This window comes from Camelus dromedarius, chromosome 35, assembly GCF_036321535.1.
Source record: "Camelus dromedarius isolate mCamDro1 chromosome 35, mCamDro1.pat, whole genome shotgun sequence".
Classification (NCBI taxonomy): domain Eukaryota; kingdom Metazoa; phylum Chordata; class Mammalia; order Artiodactyla; family Camelidae; genus Camelus; species Camelus dromedarius.
Window position 1 is genome coordinate 144,436 of NC_087470.1, and position 16,745 is coordinate 161,180.

Sequence of the window (16,745 nt, forward strand, 5' to 3'; positions counted from 1 at the left end):
GCATTTCCATTCTTAGTGTATCCTAACCTTAATTTTACCAAATTATCAAGCAATTTTACTGCCTGGGAAATTAAATGGATGCAACTAGTACACAGCAGGTATTTAAAAAAAATTTTTTAAACAGATAAAAGACGTTTTCATCCACATTCAAAGTTCTAACTAAATAAAACTACAACTCTCTTAGCTAATCCAGGGAGGGGGGGAGGGGGGAAAAGGGAGGAGGAGGTGGCGGTGGGGGAGGAAAAGGCAGATTTTTTACCCCTTACCTATGCCCAGAACAGAGATCTGCTTCCACAGGCCTTGACTAGAGGTTTATTGGTGGGAGGACATGGTGCCTACCCACAGCTGGTTTTTAAATTAAAATATCCTTAACTGTGGCATTTCTGAACAGTAGGCTTATAAAGAATGTTTATTTTCCTCTTTGTGCTCTTTTGAATTGTCCCTAAGTTCTACAATACACATAAAAACATTTTTCCTTCTTTGATCAAAACATATACACACAAACACCTCTTTAAAAGGAAGACTGCCTAGATACAACACCTCCTCAACATTCACAGATTTGGCAACTGCTATTTTCACCATCTGAAAAGTCTGAATGGTCCTGAAATGCATTACTTCAATACTTTGCAGCATCATGAATATGAATCTCACCTCAGAGCTCATATGTAGAAGTGAGTCCTGTGGCCAGGGGACAGTCTCCTAGGCACCCAGCACCCACATCTCAGCCCAGCTTTGTTCTCCATATACCTTCACATCTCTCATGAAGGATGTGAGGAAACTGCTTAACTTTTTCATTTGTACTTTATTGTATTTCATGAGGGAATAAGATATATATACATGTGCCATGGTTTCTGAAACACCTAACATTGTTGAAGGTTTCAGGACATATATTTTACAAGTGTCAGTCTCCCACAGTATATAAACTGTTAAACAGCATCCCTGTGGAGGTCAGGGAGTAACACTGGTTTGTTGAAGCTGCTAGATGAGTTTCTGCACTACATAAATTTAACAAAGCAGTAAGTGAAAAGTATTCATACACAATCCACATCTTGTTTCACTCCCCCAAAACAAATATATAAAGGTGATAAAATAGGTCAAAAAAAAAAAAAAAAACCTTGAACAATATGAAAGAGATGAAAAAAATAGTCCCAGTTCCATTGCTCTCCTACTCCTCACTGAGATCAGTGTATGCTGCTCAAGAATTTTAGTGCATTTTTTTTACCCTTATACAAATGGTAGAATTCATGGAGTAATTCTATTCCTACTCCCATGGATAGTGTTTTTTACTCTACAGTATTTTATACCTACTTTTCTGTGGCCTAGCTGTTGATCAGTTTTATCTTTCTTAAATTCCACAAGATATTAAACCAGTGCCCTACTGGTGGACACTGTTTCCATGAATATCTTTTACATACATTACTGTCCACATTCACAAGGGAAACGACTATGTCTAAAAAAATGCCTGTTAAAAATTGTGATCACCACTCTCTGAAAACAACTGTGCCAACTCATACTCCTTCCATCAGTATGAGCACGCCCACTTCCCAAAACTGTCACTAACAATGGATTCATCTATATCATTTTGACCAATTTTGCTTCACTTATACTTTCTTGAATAAGTGAGACTTAGTATCTTCTTCAGATGTAAATTGACCACGTGCATTTCTCCTTATTCATGTATTTGCTCAAGTACTTTTTTTATATACATTACAAATATTTGTTTCAAGTTTATCATCTTTTTCTACTTTTGTTTATGGCATCATTTACCATTATACAGTTAAATCTATGAATTTCTGGCCTTGGTGATATACTTAGAAGGATCTCTCCCTGACAACAATATCAAAAAGATGTTTTCCTATAACATCCCTGTGGTTTTATTTTTCACACTAAATCCTGAAATCTCTCATTACTTTGGGAAGATATGAGGTAGGAATGAAATTAATGTTTCCCACATAATTTTTCACTTATAGTAATACCATTTATTGACTAATTTCTTCTTTTCTCCACTGATTTGAAATTTTTCCCTTGCCATATAATACATTCCCTCCTACACATTTCTGCCCAGCACCTGCTACATTAGTACTTCTAGGATATTACTTGCTTCATCTCTGCCCTTCTCCATTATTTTTGTTTTAAAACTTTTTTAGTCTCTGTTAAGAATATCTGCTTATGGAAGAAATGCTTAAGTAATTAGAATACATTTAGGGAGTAATTTTGGGGAAAACTGACATCTCCATCATGTTGGGTCTTCTCATCCAAGAACATGACATGGCTCTGTCTGTCCTTCTATAATGCTTTATAATTTGTTCATCGAATCTTGCATATTTCTCATTAACTTTATTTTTAAGTACTCTGAGCTTTTACTACAACTGTGAATAGGATCCTTTGCTATATACAGGAAAGCAATTTTTTTGCCTATTTATTTTGTTTGGTCATCTGACTAAACTTTTTACCATGTTAATTTATTCATCAAATTAATATCTGCATTTAATTTTTAATTGAAGGCTAGAAAAGTAGACCTCCTGATCATTCCTGCTCTCCAGAGACAGCTACTGTTACACATTCTTCCCCCACTTCCAACTGATTCTCTTGAAACTTTCTAGGTATGTCAATACCTTGGGTCTTTTCTCTTCCTTATTCTTGTTTCTCTTCCTCATCTATTGCCTCGTCCCTCACTCAGATTCCTGACTGTAATGGAAAGTCACTAGTGCTCCACTAGTAATTATGATAATCACTGATAGCTTTTGATGGATAATCCTCAACAAGTAAAGAACATGCCTATTCCTATAATAACAGTGCTTTTTTTCTTTTTGTAATATTAGAAAGTATGATTTTTTAGGAGAGAAAAATTAAAATGCCCAAATAAATTTTGATTAAATTCCAAATCCATTACTGATTAAATCAGTCTTGCATTATTGGGATAAATCCTACGTGGTCTCCATTGTTTTAGTACAGCACTAAATTCTATTTGCTAGCATTTTATCTAGGATTCTTTGATTTATATAGTATTAGTAAGAGTAAGTTACGTTTTCTTTCCTTTTTGATGGTATCATTGTTAGGTTTCAGACCCAGGGTTATTTTAAACTGTCTTACTATGCATCCTCTCAATTACATAATTTCAAATGCCAGTGGTCTTTCTCACCATCACCTTTCCTTTTTAAATGAAAGGTAACTTTAACAATTACAGATCCAAAAAGCACACAAGAAATTCTTGCCAAGCAGACTTATAAGCATGTAAAAGCAAAAGACTTATCATGTAATCACACATCTCCACCCCCATTTAGTAAAGAAATGGTTATCAGTCAACTAAAATTCATCACACTCTGCATTGCCCAAGAAAAAAAAAGTGCTCTTAATTGAGATTAGTGGTAAATAAAAAGAGAATGCAGCACTACCAGACCCTATCATACACTTTTTAAAGCAGACAGTAGGCTCTTTAACAAAATAAAATTTAAGTCTGACAGTCCAAAGGAAAGCCAGCTGAGAATACGGGAGACATGTTTCCAGCCAAACCCTTAACGCCTCAGGATGGTCTGGGCCCCCTGACACTAATACCAATCACATCAGATGCCAAGAAAAATACTGCTTGGGATGTGAGGCGAATGCCATTTGCCACTTTCCTGTTGTAGCACCAGTCAACCACCTCGGGAAGCTGTCAAGACACTCTCCTGGGTGGCCTCAAGAAAGGAAAGCCTCTCATGAGAGCATTCAGGGATAAGCATAAGTGAAATGCTATGGAAGGCAATAATAACCATGTACAGGACCAACCTGGGATAGGGGTGGGGAACTCAGCACAGAAGGAAGGAAGGAAATAATCCTGAACAAATGAGTGTCTCTGGGTCTTCCAATCAAAATCCATCTATATTTATACTAACTGGATTTTGTTAAGCATGAGGAAATAGTTTTCAAATACATGCACATATATATATATATATATAAAGGGACTTTTTTTTGTAGTAACATCAATATTACTGTTCTTACTGAAATTATAAGATGAAGTCATAATTTAATTTAGATTATATAGTGGGATGCCAATTTCTGAAAATATTTACTTTTCACTGATTTCCCCTCTCAATGATCAAATAATGTTTGTTTTATGATTTAGTTAGCCTATATTCATGTGCCATAAATATAAAGGGAAAGTGGTGACATTTGCCATCAAGTACATTGTGATATTTTCTTAATCTCAAATAGGCCAAAAAAGAGTTTTGGAGAAACATACTGTAGCCACATATTTTAGGGGGAAGTGGAGTGGATGGGGCCTTCCTTAAATTTCTTCTGTACTTCTGTTCAAAAGAGACGATCAACATAGGTGGGAAACACACTAAAAGCATCTACAAAGTGTATGCAGGTACATTTTGCAGGGTAACTTGATTCCAGAGCAGCGCTGTCCAATAGTACTTTGTGTAGCAATGGAAACATTCTGTGTCTGTGCTGATCGGTACACTAGCCACTAGCCACTAGCCACTAGCCACACGTGGTTACCAAGCACTGTAAATATGGCTAGTGTAACTGAGCAACCCAATTTTAAATTTTAATAGGCACATGTGACTCACAGTTGCTATATTGGACAGTGCAGTTTTAGATCAATAGAATCTTCTATTTTCTAAGAAAATATATTATATGTTTATTAATCATTATGACAATACTTCCTAAAACAGTTGAAGAGGAAAAGAAAATTACTTTTAGTGGACATGCAATTCAAGGTAGGAATTCTGTTATCTGCCTTCAGTGCAGAGGTGCTTAATGAGAGAACGCACACTAGATCCTCTTTCTTTTTTCTATCCTAGTTTCTTTTTATAAATAAAGAGAAAATATAGTCATTTTAGTGGTTGGTCAAGGGCAGCTCTTTTGCCTTGACTAAGCAGTTAACACTCATCAAGGGAAAACATTTCTTCAAAACTCTCTCAAAGTAAATGTGAATTTTAATAATCTCACAATTAAAATCAAGGCCTCAGGCTTAACCAACAGTTGTATCATCACTAGAGTTCTCACATTATTAGTCATACAACATATTAAATGACACCATAATTTAGCAAAGCTTTGTAAGTGTTATTTCTCTGTGTTCTAGTGGAATATCCAGAGAATAAACTGTATTTCATTAGATCAGAAAAAGTTTCATTGCAGACTTTCAAGTTTAAAACTAATATTTAAAAAGAGGAGAAAGGTGAGAAATATTTAGTTTGACCTAAAATCTCTGGCAGGCATTCTTGCTAAACCGAATTTTTTTAGCTTGAAAGCGACACTCAGGTTTCACTTTTGTTAAGTGATAACACAAATTCATCAGAACAGTTAACAACACAGCACATATAGCACATATAGATAGAGCTTAGAAATTTGTCCAGTTACTTCACAGGGGAAAAAGAATTCTAGACCGTTAAAGTATCTTTACCTCATAATGAACAAAATGGTCCATTTTCTTGATTCTTAGAGTGCTTACTTCTGAGCTAACTTGGAATATCTAAGAAAGGTCTTAAAAATAAATAGGAAAACAGGACTGTTAAAAGCATATAACTACACTCAAAATACATCAGTTTTTGAAATTACTTTTTAAGATTTATCTCTTTACTGTCTTCACTTTCAAAGGAAACATTAGTTATTATTTTAACACACTATCAAACTTCCAGATGCAAAATACGCCTTACCTAGGAATGGATCAAACTTTCTAGATTCTGTCCCACATAAGAGGCAGTTAACTTCATTTTGGAGGATGCCTCCAAATACAGCCGTGACGACTGTAGATGCTCCATTTCTAAAGAAAATCACCACACAGGGAACAATTCAGTAAAAAAGTAAATATGTCTAAGAGCTCCTAAAGATGACTCTTTTTGGGGGGACATATACATCATATATATTCATTTAAATTTTAAGAATACAAAAACTTCAAAGCTCTAATAGATGTATATGAAATAAAAGGTTTACGCCACTGACTGGCCTCCCCCCAGCCCTCTTTCAGTCTCATCACTTTCTCCACAAGCAACACTGAATGCTTACCATTACTAACAAGCTGATCACATACATGCCTGTTCTCAGGGGAGGAGGACCCCTTTCTTCCCAAGTGTACCCCTCAGAAGAGAGGGAATTGTACATTGGAGCCTTTACAAAGCCTCATATTACTCAGGGAGCTCTCTCACTTTACTTTGAACAACTTCTATCAAAGATAGTTTCAGATTTTTGAGATGGTCATATTTGGAGGAAAAAAGGTGAACAAATTTAATACATATTTAGTAATTATTGATGGAGGTGTCACTTCACAATTGGAGTGCTGGGTGTTATTGTCAACAAGCCTTTTAAAAAGCTCATTTAAAACACTATTATAATTCCACCATTATCCCCATTTCTCAGATCAGGAAGCTGAGGTTCAAAGGTCAAGTAACTTGGTCCAAGTTCACACAGCTGGTCTGACATGAGCACCTGCTCTTAACACTATGCTCCCTCCTTCTCTGAACTGAGCCAATATTAATGGATATTGAGGATGCTTCATTTGCGTGCCATCATTAACAGGACTGCAGCAGACACATGGCCCTCACCTAGTGCGCTAACACACATGACGGCACTTCTGCAGTTACTTAGGCCTGTAAATTGCTCTTTTTCCTTAACAGCAATTTGAGGTGGTTTCTGTCACTTGCAATCAGTAACACTTCCAGTACACTGAACTGTACTGTGAGTTGCTCCAAGCTAAACCTACTTGGAGCAAGAGACAGACAAAACCTACCCAAGCAATTCTCTTACTTTTAAAGTTTGCTTCCTTTTCTAAGAAAGGGCTTCCTTCCTTACTGGCAGAAGAAATATCTTGTAGCTTTTTTCTTAAAAGTTGTCCATAAGAATAAAATATATATATATATATATATGTATATACACATACATATATATATATATAAATTTGTTTATAAGATATATGTCTTTAGTCAGTTAAAAAGGGAAGATACTTCAGGAGTTACAGGATATAGTGGCTATTTCAGGTTTTAGATTTAATGGCTGTCATAAAGGACACATTTTTTAAAAATCTACTGAAAATAAAAGGCCTGATCTGTTCATACTGATGTTCACATACACTGCTGCCTTTAATTAAAATGGAAACTGCCTTATTACAAACAGTATGTTTCAACTCAAAGTACTTCTTCCTTTAGAATTTCTTCCTATAAAAAAAGAAATTAATCAAGTCTTGGCTATCTGATATGTATGACATTAAGTTTAGGCATACAATGACTTAAAACAACATTTGCAATTAATTTCAAAATTGCTGTTCCATTTGTTACACTGCACACCAAGAGTGTTTACATACTGGCTACTTGGACAGGCTGTTGTGCTGCGAAGGTCCTTTATATTGGCACTAATGATTTTCTACATATTAATAAAACTCATCTGCCATATATGTCTCCCACCCCCAACTTCAGTAGGGTTGGATGTGTTTATACAAATAAATAAATTTTGTAGTTTTAGTCAGTACAATCCTGATCCTGAAATGTATCCATTGAATTTAAGAAAATATAAGGAAACCTGAATTTTGAATATCTGACATTAATTTTTTGTTCCTCACTAAAGGAATGTACAATTACTATTCTTGAAAATATTATGAAAGAGTTAATACTGAAAACTCATTAGTTACCAAAAGAACACCTTGTGAGTATCACACACTCACTCCATAAGGACACCCTGTGTATCAAATAATAAAGACCCCCCCAACTTGCACAGACTGTCCGTTAAGGAACCCAGTTTCATCTCCTCTGTGTATGAACACACCAGCATCAGATACAAAGCAGAAGGTTTCATCTACTGCTGTGTGCAATTCGGTGCTGGCAGTAAGGACAGTGCCCCCAGGTCACAGATCCTTTCCCTTCTGTACTGGAGTCTAAGGTGAATCTCAGTCACAGGACCTGGAGGGCCAAGCATGTGAAGAAGCAGGCAGTTCTTAGTGCCCGCTGACAAGGCCAGGGCCACTGTGAGACTGCTCTGTGATGTAAAAGCCCCATCTCACATGAAATCCGATTTGCAGATGAACAGGCAGTAATACTGCAGCCACCCCTGTATATTACTTACTCTTTTCACTCTTTGGGGAGTCTGCCTTATACATTCCTTTCCTGCACAGGTCAATATAAAACTTTTCTTAAAAATCTGAACAATAGGAGACTACAATTAACCAAAATCCAAGCTGAAATACAAGTCAACAATCTCTTCCTCAAGCAAAACAAACATTCTGATCTCCGTGTACATTTAGGGGTCTTAGTACCTGGGAAAGTGAACTAAAAGTTTGTTTTGTTCATATTGAGAGGCAAGAAAGAATTCTGAAAACTTACAAATGCCTCAAGTTGATTAAAAAACAGACATATTCTAGGAAAATTTAAGTCCAAAATGAGGCTTTAGGAAAATTCACATTGAAAATATTGTAAGCCTTCATTATTAGTGAACAAATTATTTCAGTATATGAAAATTAAGTCACCTATCCATTATTCAGTACATTTGGAAGAAAAATTTTAAGTGCATAAATTGTAAATAAGTTAAAATAACTGATAGTAAATAACAATCCTAGCTAAACCAAGATGCAAATAATTACAAGATGCCTCTGGTCTAGAAGAAGGAGGTATGTGCTAGTCCACTCAGTCACAAAGTTCAAGTGTGTAAAAGTTTTAGCAGAGGTCCAGGAACACTCTCCACTGTCCATTATAAATGTAATAAACAATAACAGCAATAGAAATGTCTGAAGTCTTCCTAGAAAGCAAATGGAGGCCAAATCTTACATGCAACATTTGTTACTTGCAGACAGAGCAGAATTCTCCTGCAGAATTGCTGAGCAGGAAATCCCACTGAAACTGCCCTGGAGTTCCAAGTGCAGGTGGTCGAGCAGGTAGCACATGAACTTGCCGGCATCCTGCTGCTGATGGCCCCTTGGAGCAAACAGAGACTGTCAGTCCCTGTGTGGCCCCATGTGGCCCCGTGGGCCCCGCCAGAGTGGGAGGGCAGCAGGCCCGGAAGGGCTGCTGCTCAGAGTTCAGGGAGGCTCCCTGCTCCTTCCTCCTCACTTTCTCCATGTTTCACACATTAAATTCTCTTCAAGAAAGAGTTCTACAACTTAAAAACATGCCTGAAAATATGGACTACAACCAGATTTTCCCTCAATACATATTTTCCCCCTTTTCCTTAAGTTTCTTCTGGGAATTATAAATTATGGAAATGATCTGCCTAATCAATGAAAGCTAAATCAGAAGTCAATTTAGCATTTAGCATTTCATAAAAGTTTCTAAACTATTTAGCAATTAAATATCAACACATGTTCAAGTACTTCTGATAAGATTATTATGAACAAAATATCAAAATTCAGTCAAAAGTATTCAACGTTAGTTCCTTTCAATATCCAACGAGGTGCTTTAAACTTTTTCAACACAACTTTTTTTTTTTTTATGATTCAATAGTAAGGTTAGTATTTCCAGTCACATTTCAAATTCTATCACATATAAAAATGTTTTTTTTCTCTTACCAAAATAACCTAATGTCTAAGCACTTTCTAAAATGGATCATGAAAACTAGGACCTTGTAGTTACATCAATTTGCATTTTCATCAAACACATATCCATCCCTTTTTAAAACAATCTGCCACTGTGCATTAAAAAGTACATGGACATGTACTTGCATAAATAATATACATTATACAAGTATATGGACTTGTACAAATAATGTACATTCTACATTAACAAGTATATCCAACCACACCATGATTCTCTTGATTCTCTTGTACCAAAATATATTATTTTCTACTGTTTCCTTTACCATTAGAAACATATTTTTTTTGACCTACAGGAGATCATGGAACACTCAGCTGTTTTATAAAGCTAAGTTATAGGAATCTGTTTCAATTTGTGACCTTCACCAGACAACAAAAAGTCTCTATTTCTAAGACTAGGAAATGTTTTGATTCTGACTAAATGGAAGCTGTTTTTATATAATAATAAAACAGAAATATTAAAACTCTATCAACAGTCTGAGTAGGTGATTGTTAGAAATTTTCTAATAAATCCAAGCCTGATTAATGGTAACTTAACAGTCATTTCTACCTTTCCTATTTAGAGTCAAGAAATTCTAAAATTGTTACAAAATTCATCTTGCCTGAGAGGGGACTTAAACGACATCAAACATAAAAGAAGTTTCCTTCACAACAAAGACAAGGGTAATGCAAGTCAATTACATCTGATCCTCAAGGCTAGGTTCTTCACTAAGGCAACAAATTATAGCCTTTTGAAGTTGTTACCCTTTAAACATTTCTCCAAACTATCAATATATCTAAACCACTGTTAGGCAATAGAGCCAGATACCTTGCTGTTTCACTACAGCATGCTGTTTCAAAGGAGAGAGATGTAATTAGGTGCAAAAACCATAACTAGGAAGAACCATGACTTGCTTCAGAAGGATAAAATCAGCAGAAGGTGGCAAAGGCTGCTGTCAAACACCAGCAGGGCCTCAAATCTGCTGACACCTGATTCCTCACAGAGATGAACAGCCTAGGGCAAGAGGGCACATCCTCTGACAGCAGGGCTGGCTGCCCACTCACATGACACTAGACAGAGAATGTGGAAAACTTAGTGACCTTACAGCCACATCAGAAGGTGACCCTAGTAATCATGTTACCTCCTGGAAAGTGAATCTCAGTGGAATTCACTTGTCTTCTAAGGTCTTCAGAATCCAGAACAGTGAATACAATACCATAGTTTCCTATTGACTACATTTGGGATATTTTTTAATTTCAAATAACAATACAGTGTATGATGATAATTATTGCTTACAAGATTTTGAAAGAATCAAGGAAAATGTGTCCAGTTTGTTTTCCAAAGGCACATAAATTATTTAGAAGGGCTTTGTTTTTATACAACAAAATGCCCTACCCTCTTGTTAAAGACATTTCAAAGGTCTATCTATTATTTATACAAACACATTTATCTAGTTGAATATATCGAACATCTGCTCTTCTCCTTTTAAAAAGCCAACAAACACTAGCCTTTATTATTTAGAATGCCACCACTTTGTTGGAAATTGTCTCAGGAACAGTGTAAGGACTAATATTAATATTTCAAATAGCCTTCATTAAATAAAACTTACCTCAAATTTGGCAGAATCTTCCAAACAACATAAAATAAGGACTCTGGGCTAAATGCAGTCTGGCTACCTTGCCATAAAGCACACAGTGTCTTTCTGAACTCTACCACCAAAGACCTGGAAAAGAGGAAGGGATGATGGGATCCTCAGCATTTCATGAGAGGCTATTATTTCAATACACTATGTTCAGTTGTCTAAAATTCATAATAAAAAATGAAGACATAAAAAGGGTGTGGTCTCTTCTGAACTAAGTCTGAGAGTTAAATAACAGCATCTCAAAAACCCACATAAAACAGCAGAAATTACTGACAAAACTAGTTTTTTAATGTATAGTGAACTCTGAGTGTGCCAAGTACTGTTATACTTGTAGAATAAAGCAATGGGTAAGTTACAAACCAATTAGTTAAGAATGTTCATTTTAAAAAACTTAAAATAAGGAATGCAATCTCTTCCTCTGTCTCCTGCATTTTTCCTTCTTAGCCCTCACTAGGAGCATTTCCCAGACCTTAGTGTGTGACCATCTGCTCATCTCTGCTTCAGAGAGTTCATCTGGACTCAAAGATCAACACTCAACTCTATACCAATGACTCTCAAAGCCAAATCTGAAAGCCAGATTTTTCCCATGACTGCTTTGATTCAGGAGTCTCCTAGCTCCAACAGGAATTCCCCAATGCATGTCCTCATTTCTTGAAATGCAATGTGACCTCTGCACCCTTCCTACTGTCCCTCTATATCCAATAGCCTCTTCTCTCACAGGAATACAACTTCCATTTTCTCCTTGGCACATGAGCTCCTTTGAGGGTGTCCAACTTATGAGAAATTTCCTTAAAGAGAAAGAGTAGTCCTTCTTGTTAAGCACTTCCTTCTTCTTCTAGCTAGAATGAGGATGAAATGCTGGTGCTCCAGCATCACCCTGGGCTCTGTGGATGAGAGCCTTACTGCAGGGAGGGTGCAGCAGAAAGCCAGGAGCCTGATGGTCATGTGACATAAGCCTCCAACTTGACATACAATAAACCACGCATGTTTAAGTGCACGTAGGTAAACTGATAAATGTCCTCAACTTCAGTCCGTGTCTGTCACTACAGCTGCCATACTCACAGACGACTGGCTGATGCCTCAGAGGATCTCAGTATCTTCTTTCTCAACCCCTGTCATCCAATAGGTTTAGATTTCTTACTTCCTAGTCCCTGAACCCTCTTTCTGTGTTTGAGGAGCCCCACCTGAAGAGTCTTGTGAGAGTCCAAGCCTGCCTCCCACCATAGAAGCTGAAAAGGCCGATACTTGCTTTCTCAGCACCCCGGTAGCCAGGACTTGGGCATGTGGCCTGGGTTCTGCCTGAGTGAAGCAGGAGTTAGTGATTCAAAGAAGCTGAGACAGTGCCAAACCCTTCCTGGTGGCCAAGAGCACCATCGGGAGGGCAGGGACAGCAGTGACAGCAGCATCCATCCGGCACCCAACTCCAGCCATGTGGGCAGTGGGAACTCTGCTGCGGCCCTGGGCAGGGGTCCTGATGAGATATCCTTATGCAGGCCTGCACACCAGACCCAATTTTCTACTCATCCAGTAATGGTGAGCTCACTAACAATTTCAGGACATTCCTTTTCTGCCGAAGATGGCCAGAGGCAAGTTCTGCAATGTGTAACTACACCTTAAATGACGCTAATGCTCGAGTACTATTAATTCTTCCCGAACTTTTGTGCATTTCACCATTTCCTCTAACCAATTACTCTAAAGTGTGAAGCCTCCTTGAACACAGGCACATTCCAGCTCATCCACACGCTGCTACCAAAGTAATCTGACACAGCGCTTCCAGTGAGATCACGCCCTCCCTGCTCCCATGTCTGGTGTAGAGGTTCCCGCCCACCCTGGCCTGCTGCACGCTCCGTGCTGCACACTGTTCTAACACAGTCTCCTATTCTCTCTCAGTCATCTAGGCTCTTAAAATGTGGGTGACAGGGTATGTGGGAGCAGGGATGTGGAGGCAGGGAAATATTATATTAAAATGTATACAGATGTTAAATCATAGCCCTATTTCCTAATGTTAAGATACCCTTTACAATCATAATATGGTACATCTTTGAACCCAAACGAGAACATGGCTGCATTGAACTTGAATACATATTGGTTGTCAATAATCACTGGTCAATTTTTTTCCCTTCCACTTCAACTGAAAATTTACTGTACTGCCCCCATAAGTAATTTAATAAGTACAAATTAATTTAATTGTCCAAGACCAGTTTACCTAACCCTATCAGACAAATCAGTTCACAAAGCCTAACAATATTTATGCTGGTCTATACCCAGAACTGTATTTCATACACATGTCACTTTTAGAATGTCCAGCAGGTAGACAGAGTACTAAGTTTATCCTGCCTATTAGTAAATACACATAAAAGAATTCCAATAATTATTAAGACTGCCAGCTAGATACTTAAATGCAATTTTTAGAAGAAGAGTTTTTTTTAATGCATGTGCCCATTAACTCACATAATGCAATGGAAATCACTAGTAAGTGTCATTTGCTTGGTAGCTCAAAGCCAGAAAGGACACATTCTTAGACTCACACATTGTTGTCCCCCTGGCTTCTGGTGTGGCACATCCGCCTGCCTGCTGTCTTCCCATTCCTTAACTCCACAGCAGGCAGTTCTTTGAAATAACAGCAAAACTGCTCAATGTTACTATTTTAAAAAGAAGGGAAGAAAATTATTTTTTTAAATGTACTAAGACTGTGAAGAAAGTACTCTGAGACCTACATACAGACTTTGAAAATGTCACCTTTCAATTTCTCATTAGAACTGTACATTGAGTTTTTCACTAAGTCTCCTCATTTACTCCAAGAAAACAATACAAGCAGATGACTTTGCAGAAATAAACAAAGACCTCAGAGCAAAACCTCTGTTCAAAAATCCTCAATCCCCTCTCCTCCCTGCCCCACCCCCCACACACAATCTATAGACTGTCATCATTTCTTTCTTCCCTGGGTGTTTGTTCCCAAGTGTTCAATAATTTCCTCAAATAAAAACAAATCATGACACCAACCACACTGTTTAAGTACACTCTACATAGTCAGCAGGATAATTCAGTAGTGACTAGAAATACTTCTTTGAGCAAGACTAGACAAGCCGAGGTCAGTATATTTAAGGAGAGCTCGAACACAGCTTCTGCTCATCTTACATTTTCAAGGTCTTCTAAACCTCTAATCTTATGACCATACTTAAGAATCAATAATTGAACTAGGTTCTCTGAACAAGGAGCTGTGGTACCTGCCCCAAGTTCCTAGACTAGAGTTAGTGGCAGAGACAGGATTGGAACCCACAGCCTTTGCTCTCAACTGTTCCACTCAAAACTGACGTCAGGTACTCAGGCTCTGGCTGCAACATTATCTGAGGGACTGAAGGATGGCATTCATGAAACATGTGTTCCCAAAATTCCGAAGGCCTGTGGCACAGATGGTAGTGGTGCTTCCCTGTAAAATGGAACAAGAGGCAGCCATCAGTAATACCAAGAGTAGGCCAACTGTTTCAAACATCAAAGCAGAGTGAAGGGCTGAACTTGAAACTCTAGCATCAAGCCAGCTTGGAACTGATTCTTTTCTGTCCAACGAATATTTCAAATTCCTTTTCTACTCTCTGTGTAAGTGTCTGGATATTTTTAGAAGGCCGTTTCTGATCCTAGAACTGTTATAAATGGGAATATCTTATGGAAGCTTATGAGGGAATTGGCATTACTAAGTACTGTGGAGTACACAATGCAGAAACCAGGCAAGTCCTTCAAAGAAATACGTTTAGGACTTAATACTTGTCTAAGATTCTATTAAAGCTACTACAAATTGGAAAAAAATATAAATACATATATCCCAAGTATTTCTGTCCCCCAACTTTTAATTCTAAGCGATGGGAATGATTAATATATATTTTCTTAAAACACCACCTGGACTTCCCTTAAAGACTAAGGTTTAGTTTTCTGATTAGCTGTACAAATGAACCACGATATCTGAATACTACATGTAGAAAGTCAATCTACCAATCCAAGCCAAAGCGTCATGTCAGCTCTTTCTTCCACAAAATTGTAACACTTTAGTTAAAAGCGTGTCTAAACATAGCAAGCATGACAGCATGGGGGTAGATGCAAGTTGAAACTACTGTTGTATTTAGAAATATTTAGTGATCTTTACATTTTGTTACTCCATTCATGGCTCATACATCTGGTAACAGGTGGATACAAGAATGAGGAAGCATATTCTTTTATGGTGAAACTGTATTAATGCAGTCCTAAGAAAGAAAACTTACCCAAACTTCAGACCCCTGGAGTTTGCACTGGGGACCTTAAACAGAAGGAAGCAAGGATCTGTGGGATCCTACAGAAACAGAGTAATAAGGCAGCTGAGTAAGTGATAAGAACAAACGCTTACTAAGGCAGAGGAGCAGAGCAACAATCCTGACAGAGGGAAAGCACTGACAGACGGAACCCCTGGGGAACTGAGTCGCATCAAGGATCATTAGTACAAGTGGCAAACATTTTGTAAAATAACCCAAGTCCAAGGCATACAGTTACAAAAGTTTACAAGGGGCAACATTAATGTTAGAACTGTCATCAAACAGTGACTAGATCTCAATCAATTCTTATAGCTGAATAAATTTAAATTACTTCCATTTACTTTCAATAACTTGCTGCTTAGTGATGAGTTTTCCAAAAGTTTTCTTTTCCTATGCCTGTCAGCTGTGAAAGCTGAGCTATTAAAACATAAACAGATGGCCAAAAAGACATTAGTACAGACACTCCACAACAAGGTAAAGAATAAGCGTGGCTGTTCAAAGTGTCCAGGGTGCGAAGCCTGAGGAAGGGACACTTTGGGACCACTGTAGCCCACAAGGATTTCAAGAAACACAGGAGCTCCACTTCCCCTGGAAATCCCTGCTGCTCCGCCAGCCGGAGCTTCCCAGAAAATCTGGCCAGGTGGATGGGTCTGCGGGGCAGCCCCTCACCGCCGCCACTCTATCTAAATAAACGATGGTGAAGCTACCAACAGGAGCACACCTTTTCCTCGTAACAAAAGGACAGCCCTGCTCTGACACGATTATTCTGACAGTTAACACTAAGTCTCAAACACTATGCTACTCTTTCTTAAGTTTAATAAAGTTATCATGTTTTATTCGTATGTTGTAATAGATGATGATATACTGAGTCTGCAGAATGATAAATAAGTCATAGGCATATATAAATTCGTTTGATTCAGCTATGGTACAAAGCGTATTCTAAAAGAAATCCTAATTAGCACATAAGTCCTGAATATAAATTATTTAAATTTTTCTTGATGAAAGACATATTTTGTTTGAAATTTACCAGAAAGTAATTCCTATCTTCACAGCATCACTTTCAAATTATTATGTATTAGGAGAACTGATCTAAAGGAAGTAAAAATTAATATTAAACAACATAGACTTTCAAGTCTACCAATTCCTTCCTGTATTCCAAAAGTACCAGGCTAATCCCGAGTAAATACATCATTATTTTTCTTTCCAGAATTTCCACAGGAAGTATAAAACAATCAATCTCATGCTATAAATATTTCTTTTTTAACATTTTTTATTGATTTATACTCATTTTACAATGTTGTGTCAAATTCCAGTGTTCAGCACAATTTTTCAGGCATACATGGA

General features: G+C 37.4%; 1 protein-coding gene across 1 annotated transcript in view; it reads right to left on the bottom strand.

Annotated features, from left to right (window-relative positions):
• Positions 1–16,745, bottom strand: part of LOC105085558 (transport and Golgi organization protein 1 homolog) — a 111,336-nt gene that overhangs the window by 39,865 nt on the left and 54,726 nt on the right. The window contains exons 10-12 of the mRNA XM_064482266.1: positions 15,375–15,442; positions 14,349–14,551; positions 11,089–13,763 (exon numbers count right to left, since the gene is read on the bottom strand). The gene's annotated coding sequence lies outside the window, so the exon portion shown is untranslated. The remainder of the gene's footprint in view (positions 1–11,088; positions 13,764–14,348; positions 14,552–15,374; positions 15,443–16,745) is intronic.